The 20944-nt window shown below is 51.1% G+C and overlaps 1 protein-coding gene across 3 annotated transcripts in view; it reads right to left on the bottom strand.

The window, feature by feature from the left end:
* CCDC70 (coiled-coil domain containing 70) overlaps positions 1-20944 on the bottom strand; it is a 46397-nt gene that overhangs the window by 9957 nt on the left and 15496 nt on the right. Inside the window, exons 2-3 of one of the 3 annotated variants that reach the window (XR_011378808.1) lie at positions 18893-19031; positions 18101-18771 (exon numbers count right to left, since the gene is read on the bottom strand). The gene's annotated coding sequence lies outside the window, so the exon portion shown is untranslated. Of the gene's footprint in view, positions 1-18100; positions 18772-18892; positions 19032-20944 lie in introns of those variants that run through there. The other 2 variants (XR_011378809.1, XM_017350324.3) reach the window with 2 other exon arrangements.

The raw sequence follows: 20944 nt of genomic DNA, 5'->3' as shown, positions 1-20944 counted from the left end.
AAAAACCTGCAAGTTTGACAATATTATTGACTATATTATCAAAATTACAAGGAAATATGCCCTGTTACACAGAGCTGGTAGGGACACATAATGTTACAACTTTCATGGAGGGGAATTTATCAGTAATTAACAAAATCACAGACGCATTTATCTTTTGATCAAGCGATTTCATTCCTAGAGGTCTATCTAGCAGGAACAACCATGCAAGCACAGAATGCTACTTGTGAAGGTTGTCTGTGTGGAGCATTATTTGTAGCCCCCACAGATTGGAAATAACCCAGTTTTGCAACAATAGGGCAGTACTTGAATAAACTTAACAGCGCTATAACATAGAAAAAAGTACAGCGAAGTTTCCTTTGTGCTGATTTGGAGAGAGCCCCAGGATATAGTATTACGTGGAAAAAAATTGACAAAGTACAGAATAGCACTACATTTTGTGTAAGGTAGAAAATAAGATATTATCTAAGCATTTGCTGATATTTATACAAAAAAAAAATCCTGAAAAAAACACCAAATCAATACAAATGCTTAGGTATGAGCAAAATACCAGAGGGGCAAGAGAAAGAAATGAGACTCCTCTGTAAGTCCTGGTCTCTAGATAATGCAAATGCAACGCCTATTCTTAAAAAGCAAAAGCAAAACCCCTTAAAATCAGAAACAAAAAACAGGAACACAAGCACATGTTAAACTGAAAGGAGCCAAGAGCCACCATAAAAAAAATGGGGCTCCTGAGACAAACCGTTCCAGAGACGGCCTTGGGAAATGGGGAGTAAACCGGTTCACAGAGAAAGCAGTCAGCTACTAACCAGAGATACACAGAACACCTGCCTTATAGATAAGCCCCTTCCCTACGCTTGCTCAAGGTTAACAAAGAAAGCTGCAAGGCACGTAGCAACCTATTCCTCTCTCCTAGAAACCCCCTCCCCTAATGTATCCCTTTGACCTAGTACTTTTCCACCGACATTACCACTTTTAGACTGCCATACAAGGCCCGCTACTGAAAATTATCCAATGAACTTACGCCAGCCTATAATATGTTAATTTTGTGGTTTTGCCCTTTAAAAGCTGTGTGAGATAGCTGCTCGGGGCTCCTCTCGCTTGCTTGCTGCTTGCAGCAGTAGAGGGCCCATTTGTACAAATGAAATAAAATTACCTCCTGTTCTATTGCATCGTCTGGTCCGGAGTCTGTGTTTCTGGGGTCGTCACAAGAGGACACCGCTTTTGGGGTCCTACAAAACCCAGACCATGCCTATACAGAGGGAGGATTTCATTCAAGCACTAAGCTGCTCCTTGACTTACAGTGGGGTGACATCCAGATAAGTCCACCATAAACTGAAAATATCGGAAGCTGAGAACACACTGCATACCCTGACCGAGGCACACCAGGGCTCAGCGGCACAGCTCACTGTGGAGCTGAGTGTCTCCCCACACGACTGTGGTGCAGACAGGAGGCCCAGCCTCTGGGAGAGAGGGGCTCAGACCTCACGGAGCCTGGGGCAAGCCCCAAATTCAGAAGGTGAAGCACAGTTTCCACTGAGTGCCTGTCACTTCCAACAAGAGGCCAAAAATCCATCAGCTTTACCATTTTAAGTCAGGGACTATATGCACCGAATTAGTGGGCTGTATTCTACAGACAAAAAAACTGCAAAGATATTTGAACATGTGACCCAGTAGCTTTATTTTCTAGCAGTGCTATTATATGACAAATCATAAAATTGTTAGTAACTTTTGGAGTCAAAATTTCTGTGTAAAAGAAAAAGAATACAATTATAAAAATCAAAAAGATCACCTAAAATACTATAGTATTAAAGGTAAATTTAAAATATCAAAATGAACTCATTATTTAAAAACAGACACAGGTGTCGCTCCCCCTCTTCGTGGAGGAGCGACACTGAACCCTGCGCTGTTCTTTTGTCTGCTCGGCCCTCCCCGGGTTTGCTGCTGGTTCTTCCCGGGTTGGCTACTGTCCCTTCCACCTCCGTGGAAGGGCAGTTCCCCCTGGCCACATTCCCCACTTCCGCAGGGGAGCGGCACACTGCCGGCCGGCTCTCTCGGGGGCTGCACAGGTGTTCCCCTTAGATGTTCCTGGTGCATGCCGTCTCTCTCCTCCTTTATAGTCCTCCGCCAATCCCAACTCGGCTGCCCACACGCCGAGTACGCTGCTCTCCTCCAATCAGGAGCGAGTCCTACAGTTTATTGGCTGAACTGGAGGCACCTGTGTAGAAGCTGTTTTCTTCTCTCCCAGCGCCATATTGTGGGAGAGCAGATGCATAGAATAAGTCTTAATTCCAGTAACTCAGTCTAGTCCGGGTTGCTCCCCACAACAGGGAAGCTTGTTGATTGAAATGGAGTGGTGGTAACAATTTTGCAGAAGCAATAAACATTCCTTGTGGACAGATGTTAGTCTTTTGTATTTTTTTAAGATTTATTTATTTATTTGAAAGTCAGAGTTACACAGAGAGAAGAGAGGCGGGGGGGGGGGGTCTTCCATCCATTTGTTCACTCCCTAATTGGCTGCAATGGCCGGACCTGTGCCAATCCAAAGCCAGGAGTCAGGAGCTTCTTCCAGGTCTCCCACGCGGGTGCAAGGGTCCAAGGACTTGGGCCATCTTCTATTGCTTTCCCAGGCCACAGCAGAGAGCTGGATTGGAAGTAGAGCCGCCGAGTCTCAAACTGGCACCCATATGGGATGCCGGCGCTTCAGGCCAGGGTGTTAACCCGCTATGCCACAGCGCTGGCCCCCATCTTTTTTATTTTTTAAGATTTATTTATTTCAAAAATCAAAGTTACAGAGAGAGAAGGAGACACACACACACACACACACACACACAGAGAGAGAGAGAGAGAGAGAGAGATCTTCCATCCACTTGTTTACTCCCCAGATGGCTACAGCAGCCAGGGCCGGGCCAGGCTTGTGGGGAGCAACTGGGAGCAACTCGGACTAGACTAAGTTACTGGAATTAAGACTTATTCTATGCATCTGCTCTCCCACAATATGGCACTGAGAAGGGAGAAACAGCTTCTACACAGCTGCCTCCAGTTCAACCAATAAACTGTAGGACCTGCTCCTGATTGGAGGAGAGCAGCGTACTCAGCGTGTGGGTAGCAGAGTTGGGATTGGTGGAAGAGGACTATAAAGGAGGAGAGAGACAACATGCACCAGGAACATCTAAGAGGAACATCTATCTGAAGGAACACCTGTGCAGCCCCCGAGAGAGCCGGCTGGCGGTGTGCCGCTCCCCCGCGGAAGTGGGGAATGTGGCAGGGGAAACCGCCCTTCCACGGAGGTGGAAGAGTTGGCAGCCAACCCGGGAAGAACCAGCAGCAAACCCGGGGAGGGCCGAGCAGACAAAAGAACAGCGCAGGGTCCTGTGTCGTTCCTCCATGAAGAGGGGGAGCGACAAGGCTGAAACCAGGAGCCTCATGTGGGTCTCCCATTTGGGCACAGGGTCCCAAGCACTAGGGCCATCCTCCATTGCTTTCCCAGGCACATTAGCAGGGAGCTGGATTGGAAGCAGAGCAGCAAGGACACAACCAGGCACCAGGAAGAGATGTGGCGTCACAGGCAGTGGATTGGCCTGCAAGGCCACAATGCGGCCCCTAAATCTATTCCCCACTAACAGAAGTCAGGCCTCCACTGACAAATGACTGCTTCTGGGCATAGGGGGGTGGAACGTATAAATGAATCTGTGAGATATTTTTTTCAGAAAACTAGGAAGCCTTCTTGTCCCACCAAAAGGAGATAAGAAGGGGCGAGTGTTTGCACAGGGGTTAGGACACCACTTGGGGATGCCTGCATCCCACCTCAGAGGGCCTGGGTTCAAGTTTGACTTGAATTTGCTTCTGAGTTCAGCTTCCTGTTGGTGTGAGTCCTGGGGGCAGCAGGCGTGGCTCAAGGAGTTGGGTGTCTGCCACCCACAGGGAGACCTCGATTAAGTTCTGCACTCCTGGCCTTGGCTGGGATATTGTAGACGCTTGAGGAATTAACCAACAGATGGGAGATCTCTTTCTGTTAATATGTTTCTCTCTTTCTCTTTCTATATCCATATAGCTTTCAAATAAAAAAATAAAAATAAAAATTTAAAACAAGGGACACTGGAGTAAGTTTGCGGCTTCCCACTGACAAAACAGTGAAAAAAATTTTAAATGTATTTATTTATTCGAAAGGCAGAGTTACAGAGAGACAGAGGCAGAAGCAGATAGAGAGAGAGAGAGAGGGAGAGAGAGAGAGGTCTTCCATCTGCTGGTTTACTACCCAGATGGCCACAATGACCATAGCTGTGCCCATCTGAAACCAGGAGCTTCTTCTGGGTCTTCCATGTGGGCAGAGGCCCAAGCACTTGGGCCATCTTCTGTTGCTGTCCCAGACACATCAACAGGGAACTGGATTGGAAGTGGAGCAGCTGGGACTCTAACCAGTGCCCATATGGGATGCTGGCTCTACAGGCAGCAGCTTTACCTGCTACACTACAGCACCAACCCCTACTCCACTTATGATCCAGTTCCCTGCTAATGTGCCTGGGAAAGCAGCAGAAGATGGCCTGAGTACTTGGGCCCCTGCCATTCACGTGGCAGAACCAAATACAGTTCTTCGTTCCTAGCCCAGACCTGACTATTGTGGCCATTTGGAGAATGAACCAGATGAAAGATCTCTCTCTCCCTCTCTCTCTTGCTCTCGCTCTTTCTCTCCCTGTCACTGTTTTTCAAATCAATCAATCTCTAAATAAGAGGAGGAATTTAGGACATAGACACACACAGCAGAGACCAAGTGGGAGCATGGGGAAGGAAGCCATTCACGAGCCAAGGAGAAATCTTCCAAAGAAAGGAACCCTGCCAACACCTTGATCTGGGACCTGCAGCCTGCAGAGCTGAGGGACCGTGAACCGCCGCGGTGGAAGGTCCCAGTCTGTGTGCTTTGTTACGGCAGCCCTGGCAAATGGATACCCCAGGGATTCCTATTCTCTTCAGTGCCTGGGTCCCAGCACTTAGAACAGTGTCTGGCACAGGAGGAGCAGATACTGGATGAACTCAAGGAGGAGTGGCCAGCGAGTCCAAGGATGCTGTGGGGAGGAGCTCTTTGCTCAGACTGTCTCCGTGTCTGCTCTCCGCTCCTCTGCCCCTCCTCATCACACTTTTTTTCCCAGAACACGCCTTGGTCTTGCCCCCTCCCCAGCATCTCCTTCCCGCATGAAGAGAAGGACTTTGTCTTGCTCTGCTTGTTTTGGGGGACTTTCTCTACATTGTCTCTTCCTCTGAATTCTTTCAGATCTTTGTCCTTCTTGACTGTGGCAGATGTGATTTTCCAAAGACAGCCTCCAAATCCCCATGCTCTTCCAGTGCCGGGACCACCCCAACCCCTCTATGGGGAGGCGGAGTCAGCCCCTCCCCTTGCACCTAGGCAGACATCTGTTTCAGTCAATGGGGTGCAGCTGAGCCAGCCAGGTGCTGGGGCCCTCTCCAGCGGCCAGCCAGGCAGTGTGCACCTTCTCCTAGCGCCATGCTCACATCTGGCATGCAGCCCTGGTGGTAATACTTCTATTATGGAAGCCAGCAATTGCCACAACTCACACACACACACACACACACACACACCCATTGCTGGGTGATGCCAGTGAACGACTTTGTGATGCTTGGTCATGAATGATGACACAGCGTTCTTTGGTGCGTTCTCTCTCTCTCTCTCTCTCTCTCTCTCTCTCTCTGTTGCTATGCTTGCTCTTACATCCCAGCCATAGGTCATGAAGGGGTGCAGGGCCTGTGGTGAGGCCACAGTTGTTCTGGTTGAGTCCCAAGCAGACGTCTTAGCCCCAGCTAGCGTCAGCCACCGCCATACACGTGTGTAAGGAACCTTTGCTTGTTGTGATCGGCTTATTCCACGCAGCACAACGTCCTCAAGGGTCTCTGGCATGTGTCAGGGAATGATTTTCAATTCTTCATTTTCCAAAGGATGAGCTAGTTCAGGGCTCAGCTTGTTTCGTTTTTTCTTAAATTATCTTCAGGAAAATGATAACAGTGAGAGAAGTTAAAAACAAAATGAAAGTTTCAATTGAACACATGTCTTGTCCCAGGTGGATGTGGAAGTGAGGGACCCGGAAGGATTTCTCCCAGCACAGGGACCTGTTGTCTGGGTTAGCAGATGGTCAACACAGAAAATGTGACACACATAGAAGAGTGACAGCAGACTGGGGACTCTCCAGGGATGGCATGAGGAGAGTGAGAAGGTTACACAGAACTCTAACAAGAGAAAAGCAAACACTTCTGCACAGTGTTGGGGAAAACCTGGGAATAAACCGTGGTGGCTGAGGACATCATGTCCATGGGCTCAGACTACTGCTAATGGGGAGTGCAATTTGGTCTTTGACCAACTTTGATTGTACCTCCCTTCACTGCTTTCTTTGTAAAATGTATATATTTGAGAGGCAGATACACACACACACACACACACACACACACAGGAGGGGGGCTCTCATCTACTGGTTCATTCCCCAAACACCTGCAATGGCTCCAGGCTGGGCCAGGGCCCAAGCTGGGAGCTGGAAACTCAATCCAGGTCTCCTGAGTGGGTGGCAGGGCCTTAACTACTTGAACCATTGCTGCTGCCTTCCAGGGTCTGCATTAGCAGGAAGCAGGGGTCAGGAGCCAGAGCCAGGAATAGAACACAGGTACTCTGATATGGAATGCAGGTGTCTTAACCAGTAGGCTAAACGTCACCCCTCCTTCTTTTCTGTGGCTTCTGTCAAGAAGTCGGGAATCCCCTCATTAACTCACAGGCTCCTTTGCCATTAAACTCAAGCATAAGCTCATTGACTCATTACTCCCTTGAACTACAAGTCCTTATGGGACATATAGGAAACCAGGAAATCATCCCTTTACTGGCTGAGAGTGAGTAGTATTTATTCAATCAATGAATGAACTCACTTGGACCAGCCGGGCCACTTCTTCAGCATGCATAATAAGGTTTATTCTCTGAATTCACCTTTCACTCAATTCTATCGTCGTTTCCTTCAACGTGCCCTTTATTTCTGTGGCAGGCAGTGTAGTGTTCCAGGGCAAGTGTTCTGGATCGAACAGGCTCAATTTAAACTCATTACAGGGGCCAGCACCGTGGCATAGCGGGTAAAGCCACTGCCTGCAATGCTGGCATCCCATGTGGGCGCCGGTTTGTGTCCCAGCTGTTTCACTTCCTATCCAGCTCTCTGCTAATGACCTGGGAAAAGTAGCAGAACAACGCCCAAGAGCTTGAGCCCCTGCTATCATGTGGAAGACATGGAAGAAGCTCCTGGCTCTGGTCTGACCCAGCCCGAGCCATTGCAGCCTGGCTCCTGGCTTCGGACTGGTTTAGCTCCAGCCGTTGAGGTCATTTGGGGAATGAACCAGTGGATGGAAGACCTCTCTCTCTCTAGACCTCTCTCTGTAATTGTGTCTTTAAAATAAATAAAATAAATGTTAAGAAAAAGAAAGACTCTGCTTTCACCGGTTTCTTGGGTCTCCCCTCTTAGAGTCCCCTCCTGGCTGCTGCGGGCAGGAGGCTTCTGGCTTAAATAAATCTTGCTTGTCTGCGTGGAAATTCTTTCCCGTGAGCCAGGAACCAAGACTGCCTTTCCTCACCGCCGTTTTACCCGTTGGCACTGTGACATGGTCAGCTTGGATTGGATGCTGGGAGAGGGGAAAGGCTGGCGTGAGGGTGAGGGAGAGAGGCGTCCTATCACCTGGGGGCTGTGAAAGGGCAGAGGCGGCCGTAAAGGGGGCGGCTCCTTCCGTCGTGTATAATATTTGCATCTGCTTCTGGAGACAGCTTCCTCCGAGAAACAACAACAAACAGAATGCCAGGGTTGGTCGTGAGTCAGACCGGGGACAGACAGGTTGGTCCCTGGAAAATGAGGAAAGAGGAGTCCCCCAAGGAGGGTGCAAAATGCTTGCTTCACCAAAAGCTATCTTCAGCAAGATCAAGGTGCCAAATCCTACTGCCTGTGTCTCCCCAAAAGCTGCCTTTAGCAAAACAGAAGTGCCCAGCCCACCCTTCAGGGTTCTCAGCTTACCCTCCTGATGGCTGTTTTGTTTTATCTTGAGCAATCTAGATCCGGCAAGTAGGATCACAAATCTGGCCTTTGATGGGTTTTGTCCCCACCTTCTAGCTGGTTGTTAGCTGCTGCTCTGTTTTTTTTTTTTTTTTTTTTTTTTTCCCCTAAAAGTGTTTCAAAGACTCAGACTCTCACAGTTCAGCGGGTCTGCCTCTCTCCAACCCCTACCCCAGGCAGCCTCGGCAGGAGGCTTCTGCCTGAAATAAATCTTGCTTTTCTCTCCACCTTGTCCGCGTGGAAATTCTGCTGCTGTTTCATCTGTGATTGCACTGCTCCCCAAAGTGTGGTCCACAGAGCACCCACATGAGTCCCAGCAGAGTCAAGAATATACATGATTGGGGCTGGCGCTGTGGCGCAGTGGGTTAAAGCCCTGGCCTGAAGTGCAGGTATCCCAAATGGGCACCGGTTCTAGTACCAGCTGCTCCTCTTCTGATCCAGCTCTCTGCTATGGCTTGGGAAAGCAGTAGAAGATGGCCCAAGTCCTTGGGCCCCTGCACCTGCGTGAGAGACCCAGAAGAAGCTCCTGGCTCCTGGCTTCGGATCAGTGCAGCTCCAGCCGTTTCGGCCATCTGGAGAGTGAACAGTGGATGGAAGACCTCTCTCTGTGTAACTGTCTTTCAAATAAATAAAATAAATCTTAATATATATATATATGATTCCCAAACGCAGACCTACAGGCTTTTTTTTTTTTTTTTTTTTTTTTGACAGGCAGAGTTAGTGAGAGAGAGAGAGACAGAGAGAAAGGTCTTCCTTCCGTTGGTTCACCCCCAAATGGCCGCTATGGCCAGTGCACTGTGCTGATCCAAAGCCAGGAGCCAGGTGCTTCCTCCTGGTCTCTCATGCGGGTGCAGGGCCCAAGCACCTGGACCATCCTCCACTGCACTCCCAGGCCACAGCAGAGAGCTGGCCTGGAAGAGGAGCAACTGGGACAGAACCGGTGCCCAACCGGGACTAGAACCCAGGGTGTCAGCGCCGCAGGCGGAGGATTAGCCTAGTGAGCCGTGGAGCCGGCCAACCTACAGGTTTCTAACCTTTGGGAGTTGAGGCAGGCAACTGCATTGTAACGGAGCCCCAGACACTTCTTATACATTAACAGAGAACCTGCTGCTTGATGCATATTTACACGGCCTCACAGGGCAGCCTGTTTCCGGGCTTGGACTGCGCCTGTCCGGAAGATCATTCCTCCAACACTAGCTGGCTTCCCTGTACCTTCCCTCTGCCTCGGGTGAGGCCCCTGGAATGACCTGAAGAGCGGGCAGTCCCTTCTCTGCACGGCGGCCCACCCCTCATGGCCCCTGCCATGAGGCTGCCCCGCCAGGCCGGCCTGCACCACCGCCAAAGGCTCTGAGCCAGCGAGGCGCGCAGGACACGCGGGCTCCAGCCCCAGCTGCCTTTCGACGGCGCTGCTGCCGCCTGGCGGCCCGAAGTGGGCGGTGGGCGCGCTCCCGCAACGGTGAGTGGGGAAGTAGGCGGGACGCCCCTCCGGGGAGCAGCCGGGAGGTGCAGTCAGGCTGCGGGAGAGAGAAAACCGAAGCGAGCAAGGAAGCCTGCAGCAGAGAGCCCCCAGGGTGGCCCGGGGCCGCGGCTGCTGGGGTTCGGGATCTGGCTCTGCTCCGTTCCCAAAGTGAGTGGATGTGGCCAGCCCCGGGCAGCCTTTGACGCTGGGAGACGCTCCCCTTCCCCCGCGGGAGTGCTTCTCTTAATTGTATGCAGGGAAAGATAAGCCTTAATCTTCGTCCAAGCGGAGAGAATAAAGGCAAGCGGCAGTGAACTACAGGGCGAGCAAGTCGTGCCAGCTCCCGAGCAGCTAGCGGGGCTCCCCCAAGTCCGCCCGGGCCTGCCGCCGGGGGCTGTCAACAGGGGACGCCGAGCGGGTCCTTGAAGCAGACAGGTGGGGCTCAAAGGCGGTATGGTTTTCCTTTCACAGGAAGCAGACAGCCAACGGTCCCGGGCAGGTGCGGGAATGTCTCCCGCGCAGGACAGGTGTGCGCCAGGAGTGCTGTAATCGCGGCTGAACCCCGGAAAGGAAACAGCGTAGGGTCCCGGGAGAGCTTTGGGTAAGAAAGGGCGGCGTCCCGGCCGCCCACAACACCTCGGAAGCGGGTGCCAGTGCAGGCTGGCGCCTGGCTGTGGAGAAACGGATATGCAGACAACACATGTTTAACATTCAGTGCTATTCAAACCACGCAACGAGTTGGGGTCCCCCTCGCATCTCATTTAAACAATTTGTGTCACCAAGTCACTGTGTGAAAAACACAGGGCAGCGATGTTCTTGCTTCAGGTTGGAGCTTTGGGCACATCAAATGCAATGAAGGCTGAACCTTCAGGCCCTTAAAGACCCGGACGTTCCCAGCTCAGCACAAGCATGGGCCCAGGTGCAAGGACAGAGTGTGCAACTGTGAGGTTTTTCGAGAAAGAAGGAGATGGTGAAGCCGAAGATGGAGACCCCTGGCAACCTGAGGAAGTCACCCTTCTCTTCAAACCAAAGCACCTCTGCTCCTAAGCTGTGTGTCCTCCAAGCCCACCCCTGTCAGGAAAAGTCCCACAAATGGTCTGTATGATTGCCTTGCTTAGAGAGCCAGAGTATTCTCTGCTCCTGACTCCCACAAGAGGTAAACATGGGGGCACCTGTGGTGCCAGCATCCCGTATGGGCACCGGTTCGGATTCCAGCTACTCCTCTTCTGATCCAGCTCTCTGCTGTGGCCTGGGAAAGCAGTGGAGGATGGCCCAAGTCCCTGGGCTTCTGTACCCACATGGGAGACCTGGAAGAAGCACCTGGCTCCTGGCTTCGGATCAGCCTAGTTCTAGCCATTGTGGCCATTTGGGGAAGACCTCTCTCTGCCTCCGTGTAACTCTGCCTTTCAAATAAATAAATAAATCTTTAAAACAAGAAGAGAAGAAGAAGAAGGGCCGGCACCATGGCTCACTAGGCTAATCCTCTGCCTGCGGCGCCGGCACACCAGGTTCTAGTCCCGGTCACAGGGCCAGATTCTGTCCTGGTTGCCCCTCTTCCAGTCCAGCTCTCTGCTATGGCCCGGGGGTGCAGTGGAGGATGGCCCAAGTCCTTGGGCCCTGCACCCCACGGGAGACCAGGAGAAGCACCTGGCTCTTGGCTTTGGATCAGCGCGATGCACCGGCCACAGCACTGGCTGTGGGGGCCATTGGAGGGTGAATCATCAGCCAAAGGAAGACCTTTCTCTCTCTCTCTCTCTCTCTCTCTCTCTCACTGTCCACTCTGCCTGTCAAAAAAAATTAAAAAAAAAAAAAAGAAGGAGAAGAAGAAGTCATCATGTGTGAGGCTATCTGTCTCCTGCTTGCTTCTGCATGGGTCAGAGGAACATTGGTGCCAACAGCACCTGTTACTTCCTTTCCTAGAAGGTGAAAAGTGAGGGCACAGCGGGAATGAGTCCCTCATAACCACCAGGGACATTCCCTGCACACTCTGAATGTTCAACACAAGGTGTCTCTCAGCCATCCTCAACAAGGAGGGATTTGTCACCTAGCAGACGATGCGCAGAAACATTTGTAATTCTCACGACTGGGGTGGGGGCTCCTCACGACTGTGGTGGGGGCTGTGGGTAATAGAGACTAGAGTTGCTGTGAGGCATCCTGCAAAGAGTGGGCAGCCCCACCCCCAAAATGCTCCAAGACTTCAATGGCACTGTGTCTGAAAAACCCTTCTATATCTAGCATTCCCAGCTGATTTGGTCAGGAATCTACAGCCAGCCTGTATGCAGAGGTGTCTAAGCTTTGCTCATCGTTAGCACTGGATCAGTATGGAACAGTACTGATTTTCACCCCACAGCTCCAGCCTGAAGCAAGAACACCGTCGCCCTGGTTGGCTGTGTTTTTTACGCAGTGACAAGATTTCCAAAACCGTCTCCTCTGCCCTCCTTCTTGACTTTCTAAAGGGCTGAGATTTTCAGCTGTTTGTGGGACAGGTGAGTTAGGAAGGAAGAGAGGGGCTGAGTGGTGCAGCCACCTCTCTCCTGCTCCCTGGACAGGGCCAGCCGCTGGTGCTACTTGTTGCCCACAAAGAGCTGTTCCGTGGGACTGTCTCAAGGTTGCAGTGGATTGGTCCATTTTTCGTGGCTATGTTGGTACTTTATAAGGAAAAGGATTTATTCAGCGCACAGTTTTGGAGGTTCGGGGGCAGCTCTGGCTTTGCCTTGCACTGGTGAGGACCCCATACGTGGTTTTGTCCGGATCAGAATGTGGCACGCAGAGCCGCACTGGAATGGGTGCTTCACACACCTGATGCACAGTGGTGTTTGCACCATTGTGGGCACTGCTGTCACATGGCTGTCCTGGCAACAGCGACATCACCAGGAAGCTCAGGGAGATCTGACGGTTGAGGATTTGGTACCCAGGTCCCTGGGGGGCAGGGAGAGATGAGGACCTACATCCCCGACTGTGGCTTGGGCATTCTCATTAGGACCCGGTGGTAGAGAAGCCCTGTGCTGTTAATCGCTCGTGACCTCCAGTCAATGAGATCCTACTGCCCGGGCCAGCGTCGCTGGCTCACGCTGCCTGAGCAAAGAGGCTCCAGGAAGGGCCCCACCAAAGATTCTCGAACCCGACCTACAGAAAGGCACTCAACAGTCATTGGGGGCTGCTTGAAGACGCAGGCTCCCAGGAACTGTTTGTAGTGACTCTGATTTGTTGGGTTTACAGTGACCACTGAGAGTCTGAGAATCATGGCTCCGAGGCTTGGCCGGCAACAGTGATGGCCCCAAAGGCTGACTCTATTGAAGCCTGGCCTGAGGACAGGGCCAGGGATTGAGGTCGTGTCCACCTTGGCCTCACTCAGCTCATTCAGAGTCCATGGGATCGGCTCTCCATCGGATCTATAAGTAGGAGCTGAACTAAAGGGAAGTCCCAGCTTCCTTCCATCATGAAGGGAGAATAACAGTGGTGATGGTGCTAATGGCTGATATTTATCTAGTGCTTACCATGGGGCAGGCCCTTTGCTTGGTGCCTTGTGTGGATGGTGACACTTCAGCAGGTCTGTTAGGAGAGTTCTAGAATTAGGTCCGTGCTTGAAATGAGGACATGGCAACCTCAGGGGTTAACAGTCCTGCAGTTCCCACCACAGGAAAATGAGGAGAGGCGGCAGGTGTGAACACAGGTGGGCTGGCTCTGATGTGCAGGGAGGTAGCAAGCAAAGAGGAACTGGGCTCCCTACCCCTCTCTGGAGCCTCCCCTGTGCTGCAGTCCCACCTGTACCACTCTAGCCTCCTCCCCCTTCCATGCGGGTCCAGGTGTGAGTGTTCCTGCTCTCTTCTTGGTGGCCATAAGAAAGGTTCTAGCCTGGGGCCTCTCTCTCAGCCCTGCTCAGAAGTAGTGTAGAGGGCCAGCATCCCGAATGAACACCAGTTCGAGTCCCAGCTGCTCCACCCCAATCCAGCTCCTTGCTAATTTGCCTGGGAAGGCAGCAGAGGGTGGCCCAAGTCCTTGGGCCCCTGCACCCACATGGGAAACCCAGAAGCTCCAGGCTCCTGGTTTTGGATCAGTTCAGCTCTGTCTGTTGCGGCCATTTGGGGAGTGAACAAGTGGATGGAGGATCTCTCTCTCTCTCTCTCTCTCTGTAACTCTACCTTCCAAATACAATAAATAAATCTTACAACAACAAAAAAAAGTAAGGTGGAAGAGGCAAATTTTTGCCTCAACTCTCTTAGGGTTTCTTGGGCAGGCCCCTGCAGTAAACTGACATAACAGGGATTAATAGGGGAAAAGCCAATAAGTTGATTTCATCCAAGTTTGATTTATGTGACAGAGGAGCCTTCACATGGAAGGAAGACCTAGGGGAGTGGCAAGGCCTGTCTCTCTAGGAGGCCGAACAAAGAGAAAAGGAACCCAGCTGTGTGGGAGGATAAGGCAAGATAAGACTTTTGACAAGGTCAGATTGTACAGAATTATCTTGGTCTCAGTGTCCTGCCCCCCTGGATGATAAGAATGTTACTTTCCATCGAGCAAGGACAGCATCTTCCCTGGGAAGGTTTTATCTCCTGCTTTCAGGACGAAGAAAGGGAGAGCAGAGTGCCCTGCTGCTTATCGGGTGCTTTTAGCTCAAAATAATCCTTATGCCCAGGCTGGTGTTGGGGCCCAGTGGCTTACGCTGGTTCTTGCACCATAGGCATCCCATAGCCAAGTGCCAGGTTGAGTCCTGGCAGCGGTGTTTCCCAACCAGCTCCCTGCTAATGCCCCTAGGAAGGCAGTGGAAGAGGGCCCGAATACTTGGGACCCTGCCATCCATGTGGGAGACCCGGATGGAGTTCCTGGCTCCTGGCTTCAGCCTGGCCCAACCCCATCTGTTGTGGTCATTTGGAGAATGAACCAGTGAACCAGTGAATGTCTCTGCCTCTCTCTCAGTCACTCTGCCTTTGAAATGAAGAAAACTATCTTTAAACAAACACACACACACACACACACACACACATACACAAACTAATCCTATGGCAACAAGCAGTTTGGCCTGGCACATTCTGCCCCCCCTGCAGTGGGAGGTTTGGATGGCAGGTGCCTCCTCTGGGAGCTGCTCCGTAAGTTCACACCTATAGCCTGGTGCCACCGTCTGCTGCTGTGGGCATTTTGGGAGTGAATAAGGAGATAGAAGATATATCTCTCTCTCTCTCTGCGTTTCAAATAAAAAATGAAAATGAATGCATTTTTTAAGAAATGCAACCACAAGAGCAATCCATTCACTTGTGCAATCGCCTGAATAGCACAGTTGTGTTTGAGAGCTGATACTCATGTGTATTCCATTTTTACCAGAACTGGGAGAACACTGCACAGTGTTAACACTGATAACTTTTTTTTTTTTTTTGACAGGCAGAGTGGACAGTGAGAGAGAGAGAAACAGAGAGAAAGGTCTTCCTTTGCCGTTGGTTCACCCTCCAATGGCCGCCACGGCTGGTGCGCTGCGGCCGGCACACCACACTGATCCGAAGCCAGGAGCCAGGTGCTTCTCCTGGTCTCCCATGGGGTGCAGGGCCCAAGCACTTGGGCCATCCTCCACTGCACCCCCTGGCCACAGCAGAGAGCTGGCCTGGAAGAGGGGCAACCGGGACAGAATCCGGTGCCCCGACCGGGACTAGAACCCGGTGTCCCGGTGCCGCACGGCAGAGGATGAGCCTATTGAGCCGCCGCACCAGCCGGTAACTTTCCATTCACGTCTTGCTATGAGCACCTTCCACCTGCTGGCTTCCTCCTGCTGGCTGATGGGTAGGGAAGGCCTGAAAGGGAGAGGAGCTGTGGGCTGCCCTGTCTTCCCTTTCCTTCTCTGTCATCATTTTCAGGGTAGGCGGCTGATTCATACCGGGCAGCAACATGAGTCAAAAAGGAGACAGGAAGGTTCCTTGATTGTTCGTGTTTCTGGGAAGGCCAATACCCCCTGTGTGCATATGAAGCACATTCTGGAAACGTGGCACCTCTCAAGGCTGTCTGTACCCCTGTTGCTTGCCTTGTATTCACTTTGAGTTTTTGCTGCACACCCACCTGCCACAGGCCCACTAGAATTCACCAACATGCTATGTGAATGTGGCAGCAAGAACAGCTCTGACCCTGGAAATGTACTCATGCCCTCCTGCTCCCACACAGGTGGCACTGTCCCGTCAGGCTTCGTGGACGAAACACGATGTTTAAAGGGTGAAGTGGTGGCATGAACAGGAAGAAGAACTCCAAGTCAGTGCAGAGCTCCATGGCACTGTGCAGCAGGAAGCGGTTTGGGGTGATGATCTGGATTAGTCTATTTTGTGTTGCTACAAACACAGCTGGGTGGCTCACAGTTTCGGAAGCTGGAAGTTCCAGATGGTGTGGCTCTACCATCAGCCTCCAGTGAGGGCCCCCTGGGCTGCATCGTCACAGCACAGTGGAGGGTAGAAAGGGCAGTGTTGAGAGTTGTGCCCCAATGACCCAATTGGCTCCCATCAGGTCCCACCTCTTAAAGCTCCCACCACCCCCCAATGTCACCTCACTGGGGCTCCTACCTTCCAGCGGTTGGATACACCCAACCAGATCCCAACCATAGCACCACTTTGTATCCCAAGCTTGGGAATACATAACCAGATAAATGGGATGGGGAAGAGACTTCGTGAAGCCAATTTTTCTAAGCAATGAAGTGAATTGTCATTGACTTTCATCCAGGAAAGAGAAGAACCATCTGCCCCGGGTAGAGTCTCCCAGGGAGCACTTGGTGAGTGCCAGCGGCTTCTGGCATCCTGGCTCGGGCAGAGCAGGATTTTATGAACTGCTCTTCTTTAAGAAAAGACTTGGAGAGGTCGTGCAGGAAACCTGGGCCTTAGCGCGGGTGGCGCGATCATAGATGCATTTAGCTCTCCCAGAAATGCAAGTCTTGGCTTGCACCTGCCACATGCAAGTCCCAGGCAAGCAGCGACCTTCTCCTCCCATCTGGTAAGTGGAGACTGGAGAGAAGGGCAGCTTTCCCAGGGTGCAGACGAGAACTGCAGCAAGAAGGAAGTGAAAGGGGCTGCGTGTTGCTAACCCAGCACCCGCCCTTCCTCTCCTTGCAGCCTGCTTCACTTCTGCGCTCTTCACTTCCTTGGTCCTGCCGCTGTCCATGGCCTTCGCAGGTGAACTGCTGGGCGCGAGATGGCTTCATCCTGGGTGGTTCATCCTGTCTGCTGTGAGTGATGTGAAAAGTGCATCTCATGCTGGGATCATGGGTTGGGGTGCCATATGGTTTTTTCTGCTCAACGAATAAATACTTCCTTAAATCCCATATATTGAGCAACTTCATAATCCAAAAGTATTAAGTACAGTGGAGGTGGCAGGGAGCGGAGCAGAGGGTGAAATCCTGGAGTAGCCCCAGCTACTCAGTTGTCACCCATCAGTGAAATTAGCCTCACAGCTCCTGGGAGCCCTGAGCTCTGGGTACAGGATCTGGCTACCTGTATTTATCTGGAGGCCGAGCAAGGCTGGTGTTCTAGGTTCCAAGCTCACAGCACATTGGAGCAGAAATGAAAAGGGCATGGGAGTTGTTGCAATAAAGAGAGACAGAAAGAAAGGACGAACGAACAAACTCCAACCAAACAAGAACCAGTACTCTAATTGCTTAATAGGTGTCAAAGGTGTTCTGGAACTAGAGGGAGGCGGTGGTTGCACAACATTCTGGAAACATTGCATGCCACTGGACTTCACTTTGAAATGGTTAATTTTATGTTATGTGAAATTGCATCTCAAAAAAAAAAAAAAAAAAGCAGCACTACTAACAGTGAGAACTAAGAAATGGTACCCTTAGCCCTGGAAGATGTGAGAGCTGACACTCTGCAGGAAATAGGTAAAAGGACAAAACCAGATCCTGAAGCTTGTCCGGAACTGTGACAGCCGTGTAGCCTGGGGCCATTTAGTGCCAGGGCAAACAGCTCTGAGCACCTTGCTGGCCCTGAAGCTGTCAGGATTCCAACAGTGAGCACCTGTTAGATGGCTCCGCCCTTCCCAAAAGAGTATAAGACGTTAGGTGTGCCCTGCTTAGGAACCTGGAGGCTCCCTAAGAGAGTGGTTAATACCAGTTCCATAGAGCAAGAGAATTTAAGCATTCGGACCCTGTGCCTTGTTATCTGGCATCTGAACTTGAACAGCTCATTCACCAGCAAGACTGCCTAAGTGAAACAAGACACGTCAAGGCCAGTTCTCAATGACTTTATATTCAAACCACTACAGCCACTGTAGAAAAGGGGTACTGGGGAGCCATTGCTAATAGGTTACAGAATGTGTTTTGGGGGTGATTAAAAAAATGTTGGAAATGGTCGCACAGGATGTTGAATGCAATTAATACCACTGAATTGCACACCTAAAGGTGGTTACTGTGGAAAATTCCTTAGCTCGTTCATCACAATAAAAATTGTAAATATATATATATATATCCCACAAAGATGGCAAAACAAAAACAAAACCACCTCGCTACATCTGGTAGTTGTTACCAATGGCACTGGGCAGGGTGCCAGAGCCAAAAGCCGTACCTGTGACAGCCACCAACAGAATGCAAGCCCGGAATTTCTTGGGCTCTGTGGAAGCCATCTGCGCTCTGATCACCTCTGTGGGAACAGCAGCTGTTTTTCTTCGTTGGCGATGAGCAGATATCTAAGTCATTACTCAATGCTCATTTCCCAGCTGGGTTTTCAATCGAGAGGCAGCGCATACCCTACCAATCTGGCACTAAATGCTTAAAGGTCCTTGTGTGTAAAGGTTGTGTTGAGCCTTGCAAAGCTCCCCATCTAATACCAAAGTCAGCGAGATCTCAGCTCGCTAGCGGGACAAGCCCCCAGAGCTGGTGATTGGATGGAGGGGGATCCTCTGTTTGGGGCCCTGGATTTATGGCTGTGTGTATTGTGTCATTGGAATGTGGTTTACTTCCGCTGTATAAGTTTCAATGGCATTCATGGGAATTGCAATGTCAAGTCAAAACTAGAATGTCATTTAAGTGTCATTTAAACAGGGGACTTTGATTCTACAGCGAGGATTGCCTGTCTTGGCCCAGGTTGACAAATCTATCAGGTAGGGTAACCTAACTGTGCTGCAGCGACAGACTAACCCTGATGCTCAGTAGTGTCACTCTATGAGGCTTTATTCCATCATGGATCAGGGGCTTCTCCAGGGCTCCAGGGGACTCGTCCAGGCATCGCGACAACTTAACACACCGGGAGCTGCTTTACCTTGTCGGCTGGCCATCTCCATGCATGGTTTGTAGGGGGTCGAAGCAGGGGAAGAAAACCAAGGATCAGGCATCAGTTTTTAAATGCATTGACTTCAAAATTACCTCCTAGGTAGAACTAGTCCCAGTCCTGCCTACCTTCCAGGGTCTGGGCGTTGTCGGGGACATGGGTGATGAGACAAGGTCTCCACACAAGGAAGTGGGTTAGTACCCACCTGGAGCCTGGCTGTTGGACCATATCAGTGGTTGAAGGAGACAGGTGCTTCTCCCTTGTGTCCTAAATAGAGACAATGATAGCATTAATTAGTGAGAAGTCAGGAAATCGAGAAGTGAGGAAAGTAGAGAAGGCATCGCTTCGGGGGCGGGGAGCGGGGGTGAGCATAAGAAAGCTGGGAGTCAGGCCGGTGGTTCAGTAGAGATTTGTATCTAGCTGCTGGGGGTTCCAGTGAGCACACGTTTCCTGGCTTGGGGTCCAGTGGGTGAAATGGCCAGTAGTGACAGTGTGGTGACGTTGGCCGACACAGCAGAGGGCTCACTGTGCAAGAGGGCGAGCTCTCCCCAGCGCCTCGCTGCCACCTGGGCCCTGAAAGCAGACACACGAGAGCCTCATTTCACACAGTGGGTGTATTTTGGTGGGGACATGACCCATAAGTAGAATCTCAATTTAAGTATACTGGCCAGCACTGCGGCTCACTAGGCTAATCCTTTGCCTGCGGCGCCGGCACACCGGGTTCTAGTCCCGATCAGGGCGCCAGAGTCTGTCCTGGTTGCCCCTCTTCCAGTCCAGCTCTCTGCTGTGGCCCCGGGAGTGCAGTGGAGGATGGCCCAAATGCTTGGGCCCTGCACCCGCGTGGGAGACCGGGAGGAAGCACCTGGCTCCTGGCTTCGGATCGGTGCAGCGCGTCGGCCACAGCACACCGGACGTAGCGACCATTTGGGGGGTGAACCAACAGAAAAAGGAAGACCTTTCTCTCTGTCTCTCTCTAACTCTGCCTGTCAAAAAAATAAATAAAAAAAATTTAAGTATACCAAGGAAACTAGATATGTCAAGGGATTCTTTGAATTCTTTTGTAAAATGAATCCTGTAGTGTCAAACATTGGCTCTTCACAAAAGCAGAGTCCCACCCAGGGCCATACCAGGCCAGAGGTGCAGTGATGTGGGGCCCCGCCCTGTCTGGTGGTCTGTTCCACCATTCCACTGAGAGGGTGGCCTCCACCTAGCCAATCACTGAGCAACGTGAGGGCCAGGGGCCAGCCAAGCTGCGCAGGTTCCACCTGCAGGGATCAGTTTGTGGTTTCTTGTGACTGGCGTGCTGGCTTTTGCAGGGAAGTAGCCTATTGTCACAATTGCACTGTGTGCCTCTCAAGGTGTTTCTCTCAGTCCCTTTCTGATTGCCTTTTGGAGGGATGAAGTTTTTGGAGGGATGAAGTTTTTGGAGGGATGAAGTTTTTGGGGGACTGTCTCATCCAGTCCCTCATTCCTTTGATTCTGCTAGTGGGCAAGATCGTCGGTACCTTAAAGGTAAAGGATATAATCTGTTGTCTGTAGTTCTTGTAGAAATTTAACTTATTGGGACAGTGAGACGCATCTGCTAATGGCTGGCTACTCACAAGAGGCAATCCTAACTGAGGTTATTGAAGTGACAAGGCTGGCTTCAGAGACGGGTTTTTCCAGATGATGAGGCATTCACCCAGGGCTGTGCATCTTTGCAACAGCTTTCTTCCTGCTTTCAAGTTCAATGTGCTAAGCTGTGGCTTTGATCTAACAAGAGTCGATGCAGGGGAGTCACCAACTGTCAGTTTTACCACTGAATTCAGCTAGTGGAATCACGGCCTTTCTCTGTGTTTTTTTTTTTTTTTTTTAAAACAAGTTCCCATTTAAGGCAAGAGAGTGCATTTGGCTACAGTATGTTTGATTTAGTGCTTGTATTTCTGTTTTTAACTATATGTCCTAGCTCTCAAATAGCTAACATGGAATTAATTGACTGCAGTGGTCAGTCAACCATTAAACTCCGATGTCTGGGGCACGGAGTGCTGCTCTGAGACTCTCAAGCTTGTGTCACTATGGTGAGCTGACTTGCTCCAGAGGGTTGACATCTGTTTAAACAGGAAAAGGAGGGGCAGCGCTGTGGCATAGTGGGCTAAGCCTCTGCCTGTGGCACTGGCGGCACCCCATATGGGTGCCAGTTC

Source organism: Oryctolagus cuniculus, chromosome 9 (assembly GCF_964237555.1).
Source record: "Oryctolagus cuniculus chromosome 9, mOryCun1.1, whole genome shotgun sequence".
NCBI lineage: Eukaryota > Metazoa > Chordata > Mammalia > Lagomorpha > Leporidae > Oryctolagus > Oryctolagus cuniculus.
The sequence above is the reverse complement of the archived record's forward strand: the minus strand, read 5'-3'. Positions and strand labels throughout refer to the sequence as shown.